The sequence below is a fragment of the Pleurodeles waltl genome, chromosome 5, assembly GCF_031143425.1.
Source record: "Pleurodeles waltl isolate 20211129_DDA chromosome 5, aPleWal1.hap1.20221129, whole genome shotgun sequence".
NCBI classification, from domain to species: domain Eukaryota; kingdom Metazoa; phylum Chordata; class Amphibia; order Caudata; family Salamandridae; genus Pleurodeles; species Pleurodeles waltl.
Genome location: NC_090444.1, coordinates 1,310,876,596 through 1,310,892,254, shown reverse-complemented (window position 1 = coordinate 1,310,892,254; position 15,659 = coordinate 1,310,876,596). Strand labels below are relative to the sequence as shown.

At 50.2% G+C, this 15,659-nt stretch overlaps 1 long non-coding RNA gene across 1 annotated transcript in view; it reads right to left on the bottom strand.

Moving 5' to 3' along the window:
* LOC138297381 (uncharacterized) overlaps nt 1–15,659 on the bottom strand; it is a 35,967-nt gene that overhangs the window by 2,400 nt on the left and 17,908 nt on the right. The window contains exon 2 of the long non-coding RNA XR_011204069.1: nt 5,106–5,241. This is a non-coding gene — a long non-coding RNA (uncharacterized lncRNA). The remainder of the gene's footprint in view (nt 1–5,105; nt 5,242–15,659) is intronic.

Here is a 15,659-nt window from a genome sequence, read left to right as displayed (position 1 = left end):
CTGTTTGTTCAATAGCAACTCACACTCCTTGACACTGGATTTGAACTTATAGGCCTCACAATGCCCACTTTCAAAAAGAACCCTTGGATGGGTTTAACCGGGTATAGACCAGTGGGTAAGGTAGCTATGTACCAGTCTGTCACAGATTGAAGGGCATCTCCGTTATCGAATGCAGGGATTAGGAATGACTCTGTCTTTCAAAAGATAATTATTCTTGATATTATCCCAGTGTTTTCCCTTGAGTGATTTGGCTTGCATTTTGTATGTTTTATTGAAGTGGACTGGTTTCTGTTTTTTGGGACAAAGAAATGAAAATATACAATAGGGTATCCCTGTCGGCTCTGTCAGCTTAATTGGATGTCTGTTTGAGCATTTTTGCCATATACCCTGTATGTCTGAATCTTTCATTTTGCTCTAAAAAACATTGCTGTAGAAGATGCTCCAGTGAAAATTTGGAGGGTGGTTGCACTGCACATGCAATATGGAATGTCCCCCTTTTTCTGAAAAACTTGCTTGAATACTGGAATTCACAATAGTTAACCTGAAGTTGAGGAATCCAGTCATGTGTGCCATGTAACGTTGAGTAAATATAAGGTTAAGGTCATTGGTGTTAGTTATTGAAAAATGGCATTCAACTATTTTTCATGGCCCTTTCAAATTATGAAATTGTCATCAATATAGATTAAGAATAATTCTATGCAGTTAGTATAATCCTACATTTCCCAAATCACCTGCATCTCCCATCAGCCACATAACCAAGCTGGTATAGCTGGGGATGAAACAGGTGTCCATAACAGTACTTTGTGTTTGTTCCTACAGTTGATTTTCCATAAGAAAGATATTTTCATTGAGGCACATGGTAATAATTTGTAATAACATGTGTATGTGTGTGTTATAATAGGTTTATACACCTGGCCCTCAGGTAGTACTTGCAGGCACTTATACCATAAGTGTGTTTTGTACTAGTATATACTGCGCTGATATCAAGTTTTGCCAAAGTATGTGATGGTTCCCATTCAATATGCTGGATCTTGGTAACAAAGTATTTTGTATCACTAACAAAAGATGCAAGATTCTGCCGATAGGGAAGTAAGAAATGATTCATGTAGGTAGCTATATTCTCCAAAAGGCTAAAAGGTGATTTCTGGATTAAATAATAGGGCAACCCAGAGAACTGACAGCATGGGATCATAGGTGTTTCATTCTTCAGACACAAAAATGTGTCCCATTCTTAGATGATTGCATTGTACCGTTCAGTTAGTGTATTTCTATATCTATTTTTAAGATTCACATAGAACTATAAGTCAGTTCTTTGATAACACTCAGACATTCAGTTGTTTGAGATACTCTCTTGTAAATTGTTTCCTTGATAGCACCACAATGTTCCCAACTCATCAAAGAGTTTGCTTATTCTATCCTTGTCATTCTGCAGTGCAAGTACAGCCTGATGTTTTGCAAAACTCAGATTGTGTTTACCTTTGCTTCTTTTGTTATTTGACTATATCAGATCTTTCATCACCAAATCACTAAATATATCAATATTGTTCCTTGCTATCTGGGGAATTAATTTATATCTAGGTTTAAAATTAGTTCCTGCAGATAAGTCAGTACTAATCCCAAACTCATTAACAGTCACAGTGCGATAACTAGGATCTAATGGGTCAATATCAAGGTCTGGCTCAAATTCTACAATGTATTCAATATCTCTATATCTGCAATCAACAAGTTGAACTCATCAACCGCTGACAAAAATAACGGTTCTGCTTTTTTCTGCACATCAAATGTAATTTTTGCAACTTGAGTTTGGGTGCAAACTTAAATAGATCAATTCTAGTATCTGTATAGTTCAGGGGCCCACTTGGACAACCAAATTGATAAATAATAAAACCCAAGCTTATTACATTAATTTCAGTATGATTAAACGTTCTGGTTGAAATCATAATTACTGTCAGTTGTTTTTCTGATCCATCATTGTTTCTTTGTCCTCTTTAAGACCATGAGGACCCCATTCCCTGGGTCCAAATTAATAGTTTTGGGAAGGCATCTGACCCCCTTTCCTGAGCCTCATATAGGTCACAGGTACACCATCCTCTAGGGGCCCTTTTATTTTGTAGTGGGGGGGACATAGGACTTCCTTCATGAGCCATGGACGGCCACAGGGATCCCATTTCGCTGGGCATGATCAAATTAGTGTCTCCTGGACCCCGTCCCATGTGACACTGCTATACCTGGGAGAGTGTGGGCAGGAAATACAAATTGAATTCCTTGCCTGCATTCTTCTGGGCAGGGTATACAACTTTGATGTTCCTGAGACTTCAACAGCAGGAGGCAAGCTCAGTTCAAGCCCTTGGAGATTCCTCACCAGTGGGAAGTCACACAAAAGTCCGTCTCTGTCCTCATTCAGACAGAGGCAGCTACTGCAGGCCAACCGAGCAAAGCACAGTCACAGGCAGAGGGGCAGTACTCCTCCTCCAGCTCTCCAGCTCTTCTCCTTGGAAGAGGTTCCTGTTGGTTCCAGAAGTAATCTAATTTTCAGGGGGCTTGGGTCCAACACTTATACACTTTTCTACCTTTGAAGTAGGCCTACTTCAAAGGAAAGTCTCTGTTGTTCACAAGATCCTGCCTAGGCCAGGCCCCAGACACACATCAGGGGGTTGGAGACTGCAGTGTGTAAGGGCAGGCACAGCCCTTTCAGGTGTGAGTGACCACTCCTCCCTCCCCTCGTAGCACATGGCTCATCAGGATATGCAGGCTACACCACAGGTCTCTTTGTGTCACTGTCTAGAGGACAGTCACAAACATTCCAACTGTCAAACTGACCCAGAAAGACAATCCACAAACAGACAGAGTCACAGAATGGTTTAAGCAAAAAAATGCCTACTTTCTAAAAGTGCCATTTTCAAACAAACAATCTAAAAACCAACTTCACTAAAAGATGTATTTTTAAATTGTGAGTTCAGGAACCTTAAACTCCATATTTCTATCTGCTCTCAAAGGAAATCTGAACTTTAAATTTATTTAAAGGCAGCCCCCATGTTAACCTATGAGAGAGATAGGCCTTGCAACAGTGAAGACTGAATTTGGCAGTATTTCACTGTTAGGACATGTAACACACATCAGTACATGTCCCACCTTTAACAAACACTTCACCCTGCCCATGGGACTACCTAGGGCCTACCTTAGGGGTGCTTTACATGTATAAAAATGGAAGGTTTAGGCCTGGTAAGTGGGTACACTTGCCAAGTCGAATTGACAGTTTACAACTGCACACAAAGACACTGCAGTGGCAGGTCTGGGCCATGTTTGCAGGGCTACTTATGTGGGTGGCACAACCAGTGCTGCTGGTCCACTAGTAGCATTTGATTTACAAGCCCTGGGCACCTCTAGTACACTTTACTAGGGACCTACTAGTAAATTAAATATGCCAATTATTGATAAGACAATTTACACATACATTTTACATAGGAACGCTTGCACTTTAGCACTGGTCCAGCACACATCAAAAACCTAGGAAGCATAGGCAAAAAGTTAGGGGAGCCCAAGCCAGGGATCCCAAGTCTAACAAGCTCCATCATTAATCATGAAGTATTCCTCATACTATTTTCTGTTCTGGTGAACAATTGCTGTACTGCTTTAGCCTCAGTGCTTTAGGCATGCGAACTAATTTCAAAATTATGTAAAGTATGAAAGACTCCATCTTGGTAAAAAAAAAAGAAATCAACAACTACCCATCAGGTAGTACAGGAGCCAGATATTCACATTAATATCCATTGAGAAGGGAGACACTGCTTAAGGGGGCATTAATAATGGATGTAATAGGCCTACTAGTTTTAAATATGCGTTCTTTGCTTGTGTACCAGTCACACAGGTGGTTACATGCCTTTGTACTTTACTCTATTATCAGGTTCTCCAAAATGACCAGGAAATCATATTTTGGGTGCAGGGAAGACCAAGGTGGACTGTGAAAAGTACATGATTATACCAGTGTAGAACATGGCCTTGCAGAAACCTCTTAGTAACATAAAGTTTCTCATACCATGACTCTGCAGCATTTCATGAAGAATATATCTCACATGCATTTCTACATTATCCAGCCATATTTGTTGATAGTTTGGTGAGCTTCTTTTGCTGTTTACCTAAAGGTTTCTGGTGCTGCATAATGTAGGGCTACGGGAAGTATAGTGGGTCCTGGGGTTTTAAAGAAATCACAATTTATTTGATTTATCCATTTGGGGACTTCAGTATTGGTATCTTCTAAGTAATTTGTCAGTGACTAAACATATATTTTCTTTCTAGTAATTCACTGTAATAGTTATTACAGTGATGTTCAGTTCCTTTTAGTACAAGAAAATTAAAAAGATTCAGTATGTGCATCTCTTTTCCATTGGACAGAACAATGGCTTTTGATGGAGACATATATCTAAATAAATGATGATTATAAGAGAAATATCTGGATGTCTAATGACAAGAGCTGTTGAAAGCCAAATACTAATCAAATGCCCTTTTTGTTGATTATCTAATTTGGTTATGATTGTAGAAAACCAGAGGATGAAAAGCGAAAAGCAGTCTACAAAATCAACAACATATTATGTGAATTATAAGTTGATTTGTTGACCATTTCAATATTGATTTCTTCTTGTCCTCTTCTATGCCAATGTTGTGTGCATACAAATAGTAATACAAAAATGAAACAGACAGATGACTAAAAATGCACTTGGAGAGCCTGGAATACAGCTGATGAAGAGGTGAAATGTATGTCATCCAGGTATACTGCAACAATCTGATTCAGGATGTCATGTGTCATGGCATCTCACCACCTGTAGAACCATGAAACTTGAAGTACCAGTTTTTTGGAACCCCTAAATGTTTCCACTCAGAAGCATCCTACTCAGATATTAATTCCTGTCAACAGAGAAATTCTAGTTATATTACCACTAATTTCTCAAATTAATATTCATGACTTTGTTGGTCAACCATAACCTTTCTAATTGTCTTTTCTTTGAAATCCTCTGAAATTCCCATCAGATCTTACAAGGTTTCAACCTGATTTTTTGAGTCATATGACCCAGAAGCTATCTAGGAAATGGGAACTACAGAAGGCATACCCTTTCCCAGTGATAGTTGCTTGGCTTAACGGCCCTTCAAGAACGGGAGGTTGGTTTCTTCACTATGATCTGTTCTGAGCATTCCAGTCTTTGTCTTCCCTCTGCCACTCCAGTAGTGACCTGTCAAGTCAGCAGTCTGCAAAGAAGAGAGAAACACAAACAGCGCTTAGTGTTATAGTGGCAAAAAAGTTTTTCCTGAGATCAACCAATCATTTACACCTCATATATGTTGCTTGATTCAGACTACATGGGTAACTACAAGGGTGTCGCCCTCAAATCCCTCCATCCGCCCCATCTCTCTTCTGCCTTTCCCAGCCAAAGTAATAGAGAAGACCGTCAACAAACAGCTGACCACCTTCCTGGAAGACAACAACCTGCTCGACCCCTCACAAACCGGATTCCGAACCAACCACAGCACTGAAACCGCCCTCATCTCAGTCACAGACGACATCAGAACCCTGATGGACAACGGTGAAACAGTCGCCCTCATTCTCCTCGACCTCTCGGCTGCCTTTGACACCGTCTGTCACCGCACCCTAATCACCCGCCTCCGCTCCACCGGGATCCAAGGCCAGGCCCTGGACTGGATCACCTCCTTCCTCGCAAACCATTCACAAAGAGTTTACCTCCCTCCCTTTCGCTCAGAACCCACCGAGATCATCTGCGGCGCACCTCAAGGCTCATCACTCAGCCCGACACTCTTCAATGTCTACATGAGCCCCCTCGCCAACATCGTACGCAAGCACGACATCATCATCACCTCCTACGCCGACGACACCCAACTTATACTCTCCCTCACCAAGGACCCCGCCAGCGCCTAGACCAACCTACAAGAGGGTATGAAGGACGTCGCAGATTGGATGAGGCTCAGCCGCCTAAAGCTGAACTCTGAAAAAACGGAAGTCCTCATCCTCGGCAACACCCCGTCCGCCTGGGACGACTCCTGGTGGCCCACGGCCCTCGGCACCATACCGACCCCCACAGACCACGCCCGCAACCTCGGCTTCATCTTGGACCCTCTTGTCACCATGACTAAGCAAGTCAACGCCGTGTCCTCCGTCTGCTTCCTCACCCTCCGCATGCTCCGTAAGATCTTCCGCTGGATCCCCGCCGACACCAGAAAAACCGTGACCCACGCCCTCGTCACGAGCCACCTGGACTACGGCAACACCCTCTACGCCGGGACCACAGCCAAACTCCAAAATCGCCTGCAATGCATTCAAAACACCTCGGCCCGCCTCATCCTAGACGTACCCCGCAACAGCCACATCTCCGCACACCTGAGACACCTGCATTGGCTCCCAGTCAGCAAAAGGATCACCTTCCGACTTCTCACCCACGCACACAAAGCCCTCCACGACAAGGGACCGGAATACCTCAACAGACGCCTCTACGTCCCCACCCGCCACCTGCGCTCCTCTGGCCTTGCACTTGCTGCTGTCCCTCGCATCCGCCGCTCCACGGCGGGTGGGAGATCTTTCTCCTTCCTGGCGGCCAAGACCTGGAACTCCCTCCCCACCAGCCTCAGGACCACCCAGGACCACTCCGCTTTCCGGAGACTCCTAAAGACCTGGCTGTTCGAGCAGCGTTAACCTCCCCTTTTTTTTCCCCTAGCGCCTTGAGACCCGCACGGGTGAGTAGCGCGCTTTATAAATGTTAATGATTTGATTTGATTCTTTATTTTAAGTTAGGGTAAGATGTGCCTCAACAGGTATGAGTGTGGAGGGGCGTGGCCAAGCTGCCAAACATGGCGGACGTGAGCTTTTAGAGCTCCGCACCGCATCCGGATAATCCGACTCAAATCAAGGTGGGCAGGGGGGCATCCCACTCCCCCGAGGCTCGAAATGGAACAGGTGAGGCTTGACGAACCGAATGCGCCGTGAACGGACCCTCGGCGCTCTGCAGAGGTGAATCGGCGCTGCAGCCGCGAAGGCCGCGCTGGAGGCCGGAGCCCCGGGCCCTGGGCCTTGGCACTGGAGGAGCGAGGAACTCTTTAAATATGTACAGAAGTGGCCTTGTGACCCCCCCGAGCCACACCTGACCACTGAACTGTGAACTGGAGCGGCTATGAGAAGGAGGAGGAGACGCGTGACACGGGCTCCGTCTGGAGCCTGGGAGCAGGATCGGGCCCTACGGATCTGGGGTGCTGGACATGCCGGCGGTGGATTCCCTGGCGCTTTAAAATAGCTGGATAGCGCTACACCCTCGCGGGTCAGAAGAAGAAGGAAAAACCAAAGCGTCCCTTACCGGGCTATGACCGGACCCTAAGCCGTGAGTCGACCGCGAGGACAACGCACGAGGGCCCGAGATCGGAGCGGAGCTACAAGGTTATAAAGAACGGAAACCTGAGGGCCTGCAGCGGGGCAACGATATTCCGCCTCTGAGGACCACACCGCAGGCGAGTGGTTTGAATGCTTGAGGAACTGGTGGCCTCCTAGGATAAAAAGGCATCTGAACCAGCTTTGTGTCCGCGTGGGCTGTGACCGGTTTACAAGACACAGTGGCTTCCAGGTGAGAGGCAGCACGAGCTGAGTGAATGAACGTATCCGCACGGGCTGCGATCTGATGTTGGGAGTTGGAGCGGGACACCTGGGGAAGAGGGGGCATTAGGAGCGGCCTGGGCGTCCTGGTCCTGAGCAGAGGACCCCCCCGAACTGCGTGTGAGAGGCAGATGCAAGCTTGGGCAATCCGTAGGGACGAGCGGCCCATCACAAAATTACCATATAAATGGACTAGACCGTGAAGCACGCCAGGCCAAAGGTGAAAACAAGCAATGCAGTCCTGGGCCACAATATGGGCCTAAATTCCACCGGGAAACCCCCCCTGGAGACCAGTGAAATTGACATAGAGGGAGGAGGCAACACCCACCTGGCAATCAAGTAAGAAAAAAAACAAGCGCACCCTGTGCTGCCAGCACCTCACGCAAAAGAAGATCCTTCCCCTCGGGTGCCCAGGCCCCTCAAAGTGATAAATAAGCAAAATCTTCTGTGAACTCGTGGGAGTCATTCGAACCACCTAACCGGGCTGCGCGTGCTATCGCAGGGGGGTTGTCATCCCCTAGACAACCGTTGGCAAACTACTCACCTAACCCCCCCCCTTGTCAGCCTAGATGAAACTAAACCAGAGCGCAAAGCTTATACGATATCCGACAAAAAGGACATCAACGACCTGAGACTAAGCAGTACTCTCGCTCCTCCCTCCCCAAATAAGCGGGACCATGGCCGGAACGGGTCGACTGCGCTCGGGAGCAGGAACTGGGAAAATACAAGACTCGCCAAACCAAGACAGCCAAAAACTTGACACAGTGCTGGCAGCAGTGGAACGTATCGGAGACTCACTGGAACGCGCCCGTACGTCACTGGAAGCCAAAATTGATAAAGTAGCGGGCGACCTTGTCCTTCTCCACGCAGATCATCGCAATCTCACAGATAGAACCAAAGAGATTGAGGCCACAGTAAACGAATTAATACCCACGACCAGCCAACTGAAGACAGAAATGGAAGACATGCATGCCAGGGTCACAGCTCTAGAACGTCGAGTCGAAGACGCAGAAGGCCGCTCTAGAAGAAACAACATTCGGGTAGTGAAACTACCAGAAGGCATTGAAGACCACGACCCTGTGACCTACTCTGAAAGCTGGTTGCGGGGATTGGTACTGGAGGGCGAACTGACTCCTTTCTTCTCTGTGGAACGTGCGCATCGCATCCCGGCCCGGCCCGGCCAAGACCATCGGGCAACACTCCACACCCATTCATCATTCGCCTACTCCACTACGCAGATAGGGACATTATACTAAGAGCGGTGAGATCCGGCCCTCCCCCCCAAATAGATAACGTGCAGATCTTGCTATTTCCTGATTATACCCTAGCGGTACAAAGAGATAGGGCCTCCTACTTGCCCTTGAAGCGCAAGCTGCGCTCCCTAGACCTGACTTACTCTCTGTTATTTCCAGCCAAGCTACGTGTTGTGACAGGAGGAAAAACACACTTCTTCTCCACCCCTGAGGCAGCATGGGAATGGCTTGAGACATCTGAGCTGTCACCTGGTGGAGCGTCAGAATGAGCGGGACCACCATCTAGATCCAAGCGCAGCCGCATCAGGAGGGATCGGAGGAGAAACTCGATCCGCACTGACTTAACGAAATGCGCTCCAGATTTAGAACAACTAATTCAGGAGAGAAGAGAAGCGATTCATACAGCAGCAACGATAAGTGCATCACCCCTGCCTTCGGGATCTGACACAGAACTTTCTCAACCAAACAGTGACCGCCCCCACACGCCGGAACAGCTACTGGAGCCAGATCACACAGGAGGCCCTTTTTCAATAACCCTCCTAGTCCGCCCATGGGCCTCATTGTAGCGTTCCTTTGCCCTGGTCCTGGGATTCCTCACTGGGGTCAATAGCCAGGAAAGGTTGGGGTAACCAGAGTCCCCCAATTGCCATACACAGTGCCTCTTTCACCCATCATATCAGGGATGCTGCTATTCCGCAGGATGTAGGCGTCATGCACAGAGCCAGGGAACATTGCATTTACCTGCGAGATGTACTGGTCTGCCAAACAGACCATCTGGACATTCATTGAATGATAACTCTTCCTGTTCCTGTACACCTGTTCAGTCCTGCGGGGGGGACCAGAGCTACATGGGTCCCATCAATGGTGCCTGTGACCTTGGGGATATGTCCAAGGGCATAGAAGTCACCTTTCACTGTAGGCAAATCCTCCACCTGAGGGAATATGATGTATCTCCTTACGTGTTTCAGCAGGGCAGACAACACTCTGGACAACACGTTGGAAAACATAGGCTGGGACATCCCTGATGCCATGGCCACTGTTGTTTGAAATGACCCACTTGCAAGGAAATGGAGCACTGACATCACCTGCACGTCAGGGGGGATTCCAGTCGGATGGCGGATTGGTGACATCAGGTCTGGCTCCAACTGGGTACATAGTTCCTGGATTGTAGCACGATCAAACCGGTAGGTCACGATTAAATGTCTCTCTTCCATTGTCAACAGGTCCACCAGCGGTCGGTACACCGGAGGATTCCGCCATCTTCTCATATGTCCCAGCTGACGGTGCCTAAGAAGGACAACAGCGAAGAACCAGTCACTATTCCTCCAGGTATGTACCCACAGTTACACACAAGACTACAGCAGACACAAAACCCTTCCTGTATGTGTGTTGAGTGTAGGCCTCAGTATGTGTGACGCAGTTGAAAATGAATCCATGTGGGCCCCTGAAATGGCGGCTGCCTGACCTCTAAACTGGGACAATGGGATTGTGGGGTAACAGCGCTGGCGTTGCACACCGTCACGGTAGGCGGTCGTAGACCGCGGCGCAATGCTGCATTGGTTAACATTGGACCGTATGGATCCCAGGAGCCAATGAACAGGTGCGCCGGCGGTTATGATGCGCCCCGCCGCGGACATCACCGCCACGGACGTCACCACCATTTTCTATCTGTTCAATCACTAGATACCTGACCTTCGACAGGAGAGGACCTACACTGCTAGTGCTCCTGTGACCTCGGTCTGGAAGCGACGATGGCTGCTGCATCTGGGGAAAGGGCCCCTGCCTTCACTGCACAAGAGTTGGAGAAACTTGTGGATGGGGTCCTCCCCCAGTACATGCTACTCTACGGTCCTCCAGACCAACAGGTTAGTACACAGGGAGCACGTTGTAGGGGCTAGGCCTGGGTGGACAGGGCTGGGTGGAAGAGGGAAGGGGGCAGAAGTCATACTACAGTAAAGCATGGGAATAAATGGGCCACATGGTCAGAGTAGGGAGGGGGCCACTCACATTGATGGTGCAGTTGGTAATGACTGTTTCTCTTTCCTTGTGCATGTCATGTAGGTCAGCGCCCACCAGAAGAGGGACATTTGGCGTGCCATCGCCAAGGAGGTCCGGACCCTGGGGGCCCACCAGAGACGGGGCACCCACTGCCGTAAGAGATGGGAGGACATTCGCCACTGCAGCAAGAAGACGGCGGAGGCTCAGCTGGGGATGGCCTCCCAACGTGGGAGGGGTGCCCGTCGTACCATGACCCCCCTGATGTTCCGGATCCTGGCAGTGGCCTACCCGGAGTTGGATGGGTGCTTAAGGACATCACAGCAGACACAAGGGGGTGAGTACACTCTCATTCTGCGGACTTTGCGTGCAGTGGAGGTGTCTGGGTGGGGGAGGTGGGCTCTGGGTGTCCCTAGGCCAGGGCGAGTTAGGTAGGCAAGGCCCCTCCGTAATGTAGGCCATGTGGCACTCTATCCCACCTCAGTAAATTATCAAGTTGAGGTATAGTTGCCCCTGTGGCATCCATGTGCGCAGATTTCCACCAATGCCATGTAGGCCATATCACAGAAATTGCATGTGCAGAGGGCAGGAGTGCGGCGTTGTGCATGGGGCTGCTGCGTCTGTCTTGTCCGCCAACAGTAGCGGTATGCCATGCACTAAAACTCTCTTTGTTCTGTCTCCCCCCCTTTTCCTGCTCTCCCTGTCCTTTTGTACATCAGCATCAACAGGCGGAGGTACAGTGGCACCGGAGCACGAGGGAGCTGCATCCCACATGGCCATGGAGGGCCACACCACAGACTCTGAATACACCAGTGGGACCAAGGGGAGCTTCACGTCGGCCACCGGATCACCAACCAGCGACACAGACTCGTCCGCCGATGTGAGCACCCCTGTGGTGGCGGCACCATCTGTGCGCCCCACTTCTACAGGTACAGCCGCCACCCCCCCTACCAGCACCGCCCTCCCAGCAGCCCCTCAGCATTCGCCCCGTGTGCGCTCACCCAGGAGGGTGGGCATCACCTTCGCCCCAGGCGCCCCAGGCACATCAGGCCCTGCCCCAGTCACCCCTGCTGCCTTCAGTGAGGAGGCCATTGACCTCCTCAGGTCACTCACTGTTGGGCAGTCTACCATTGTGAATGCCATCCAGGGTGTAGAAAGGGCGTTGCAACACGGTAATGCATTCCTGGAGGGCATTCATTCTGGTCAGGCTGTCCTTCAGCGAACCCTGCAATCTCTGGCCTCAGCACTGATGGCAGCAATTGTCCCTGTGTCCAGCCTCCCCCCTCCAACTTCCTCCACCCAGACTCAATCCCCTGTACCCCAGCCCATCCCAAGCACACCTACAGACCAGCATGCACACAAGTCAACACCCAAAAGTAGCTCAGGCAAACATAGGCACCACACATCCCACAGGCACTCACACAAGCATCACACCCATACAGACACAGCAACATCCACTGTCTCCACTGTGTCCCCCTCCTCCTCTTCTCCCTCCTTCCTCCCAGTCTCATCTACACACACACCTGCATGCACCACATCTACAGGCACTAGGAGTCGCACCAGGACACCCAGCACCACACGCCGCTCACCTGCACTCACCACCTCCACTGCCATTTACACATCCCCTGTGTCCTCTCCCAGTGTGTCTGTGACGCCCCCTCCCAAAGTACCCAAACGCCGGCAATCACTCACCCAACATCCATCCACCTCATGACAGCCTCCAGTACCTGCACCTGCACCCAAAACAGCTAAAGTGACACCTCCTTCAACCACCTCCTCTTCCTCCACTCCCAGACCCCCTCCAGCTACCCATCCCAGTGTTCGTCAGAAACTGTCCCTCTGTCAAATTGACCTTTTTTGCCCCCACCACCCCCCTCCAATTCATCAGTCCCATCGTAGCGCCTCAGCCAAAAAGCCACCAGTACCAGTGGTGCGTGTTCCAGGTTTTTGGAGTGCACCGTCCACCAGGGCAGGCAGTAGGACCCGGAGCCAAGGCACTGGCAGCCCACCCCCTGTAATGGCTCTGAAATTGGAGAGTGGACGACGGGACCGTGTCATGACTCCTGGTGGGACAACAAGTGAAATGGGATCGAAGGCGATTGGTGAGTCAGCTGTAACTCCAAAAAAGGTGGGGAAGGTCCCGAGGAAGTCTGCCCAGCCTGTTGTGAGTGTCATGGCGGAGAAGTGCGCCATCATTTCCGGTGGTCCAGACACAACCGCCAGCACCGTCGTCACTGGTCCAGAGCCCACCGCCAGAGTCAGTGCCCAGGAGGGCCCAAGTATCATAATGGGTCCAGAGACCACCGCCAGAGTCAGTGCCCAGGAGGGCCCAAGTATCGTAATGGGTCCATAGCCCACCGCCAGAATTAGTGCCCAGGAGGGCCCAAGTATCGTCACTGGTCCAGAGACCACCGCACAAGACACAGCCCAGGAGGGCCCAAGTATCGTCACTGGTCCAGAGACCACTGCACAAGACACAGCCCAGGAGGGCCCAAGTATTGTCACTGGTCCAGAGACCACCGCACAAGACACAGCCAAGGAGGGGCCAGGATGCCACAGCCCCACTGGGCAATGATGGAACGTCATGCCACACACCAATGTCCAGTATGGAGATCATCATGCCACACACCAATGTCCGTATCAGAACCGCCATGGCAAAGCACCGCTGAACAGTCCAGAGACCACCATGACAAAGCACCGCTGAAGAGTCCAGAGACCGCCATGGCAAAGCACCGCTGAGGAGTCCAGAGACAGCCACGGCAAAGCACCGCTGAACAGTCCAGAGACCGCCATGGCAAAGCACCGCTGAACAGTCCAGAACCGCCATGGCAAAGCACCACTGAACAGTCCAGAGACTGCCATGGCAAAGCACCGCTGAACAGTCCAGAGACCGCCATGGCAAAGCACCGCTGAACAGTCCAGAGACCGCCATGGCAAAGCACCGCTGAACAGGGGAAAGACCGCCATGTCAAAGCACCGCTGAACAGTCCAGAGACCGCCATGGCAAAGCACCGCTGAACAGTCCAGAGACCGCCATGGCAAAGCACCGCTGAACAGTCCAGAGACCGCCATGGCAAAGCACCGCTGAACAGCCCAGAGACCGCCATGGCAAAGCACCGCTGAGCAGGGCAAAGACCGCCATGTCAAAGCACCGCTGAACAGTCCAGAGACCGCCATGGCAAAGCACCGCTGAACAGTCCAGAACCGCCATGGCAAAGCACCGCTGAACAGTCCAGAGACCGCCATGGCAAAGCACCGCTGAACAGGGAAATGCACCGGGTAGGAATGAATGGCCCACCACATCAGGCATCCTTATCCCATGTGCAGCTGGGACAGTGACAGGACACTACCTTTCACGGGGAGACTCATCCAGTCTGGGCACCAGTCACCCCCCAGTACCAGTATGGACCTGCATCGACTTGAGAGACTGTGGCTTTGCACTCCCCAGGATGGTACAGTGGGCAAGCCACCCACTGTAGAGACTTGAGAGACTGTGGCTTTGCACTCCCCAGGATTGAACAGTGGGCAAGCCACCCACTGTAGAGACTTGAGAGACTGTGGCTTTGCACTCCCCAGGATTGAACAGTGGGCAAGCCACCCACTGTAGAGACTTGAGAGACTGTGGCTTTGCAGTCCCCAGGATTGAACAGTGGGCAAGCCACCCACTGTAGAGACTTGAGAGACTGTGGCTTTGCACTCCCCAGGATACATCAATGGGCATGGAGCCCCGTCGTGGATCTGGCTTTGCATTCATCTGGCTGAGGTGCCACCCTTCCCTTCCCCCTGAGGTGCCTGTAGTGTTTCTATCTGATGCCCCGGCAGTGTTCTCTCGGATTTTGGTCAGGTATCTATTGTGGGCCTCGCCCATGCATTTTTGGACTCTTTGTGCACGGACATTGTTGTGTACATATCTGCAATACTTCTCGGATTATTTATGTAAATATGAGTGATTTTGGAATACATATATTTGTATATTTTTGTATGACATGTATATTGGCACATTATAATGTTTGCCCGAAATTTGCATTGTCTTTGCATTTTTCCGGGGGGATTGTGGGTTGTTACTGTTCTTTTTGTGACTGCATTGGTGTGTATGTTGAGATATGCGAGGGTGGGGGTGTTTGGTGGGTGTCCCCCTAACTTTTGCCTCCCCCGTGTCGTAGGTGCAGTACTCACCGGTATCTTCTGCGCCTACGTCGCTGTTGGTCGTGAAGGAGCAGAAAGACAAGGGCAGGTAGTATTTGGAGTTCCGGCTCCATGGAGTCGTCATTCCTCGTGGGATGTGTAGAAGGTGAGCGTTTTCCCATAGCAAAAGCTGTTTCAGCCGTGTTTTTATCCACGGTGAATCCGCCCCGGAAAAGGTGGCGGATTGGCCTGTTGTGATACTGTGGGCGGTACATTGTCTCCCGCCTGTCTGTTGGCGGTGACCGCCGCGCTGCTTGTCTGTACCGCCGTGGCGGGCGGTGTGTTAAAGTGGCTGTCTTTGTTGGCGGTTTCCGCCAGGGTCATAATTCCCTTTTTTTGTCCGTCTGACTGTTTGCAGTATTACCGCATCTTTAACACCGTCCGCCAGGGTTGTAATGACCACCTTACTACACATGCTCTGGTCCTGTCCTACCTTGAGCTCCTACTGGAGAGCAGTAAAGGAAAGCATATCCGACTGTATAGCACTACAAATACCCTTTACATGGGAGGCATACATATTAGGTTTATTTCCCAGAAGCAAGCAACATAGAGCAGAGGTACGCTTCTCAGACCTGGGACTT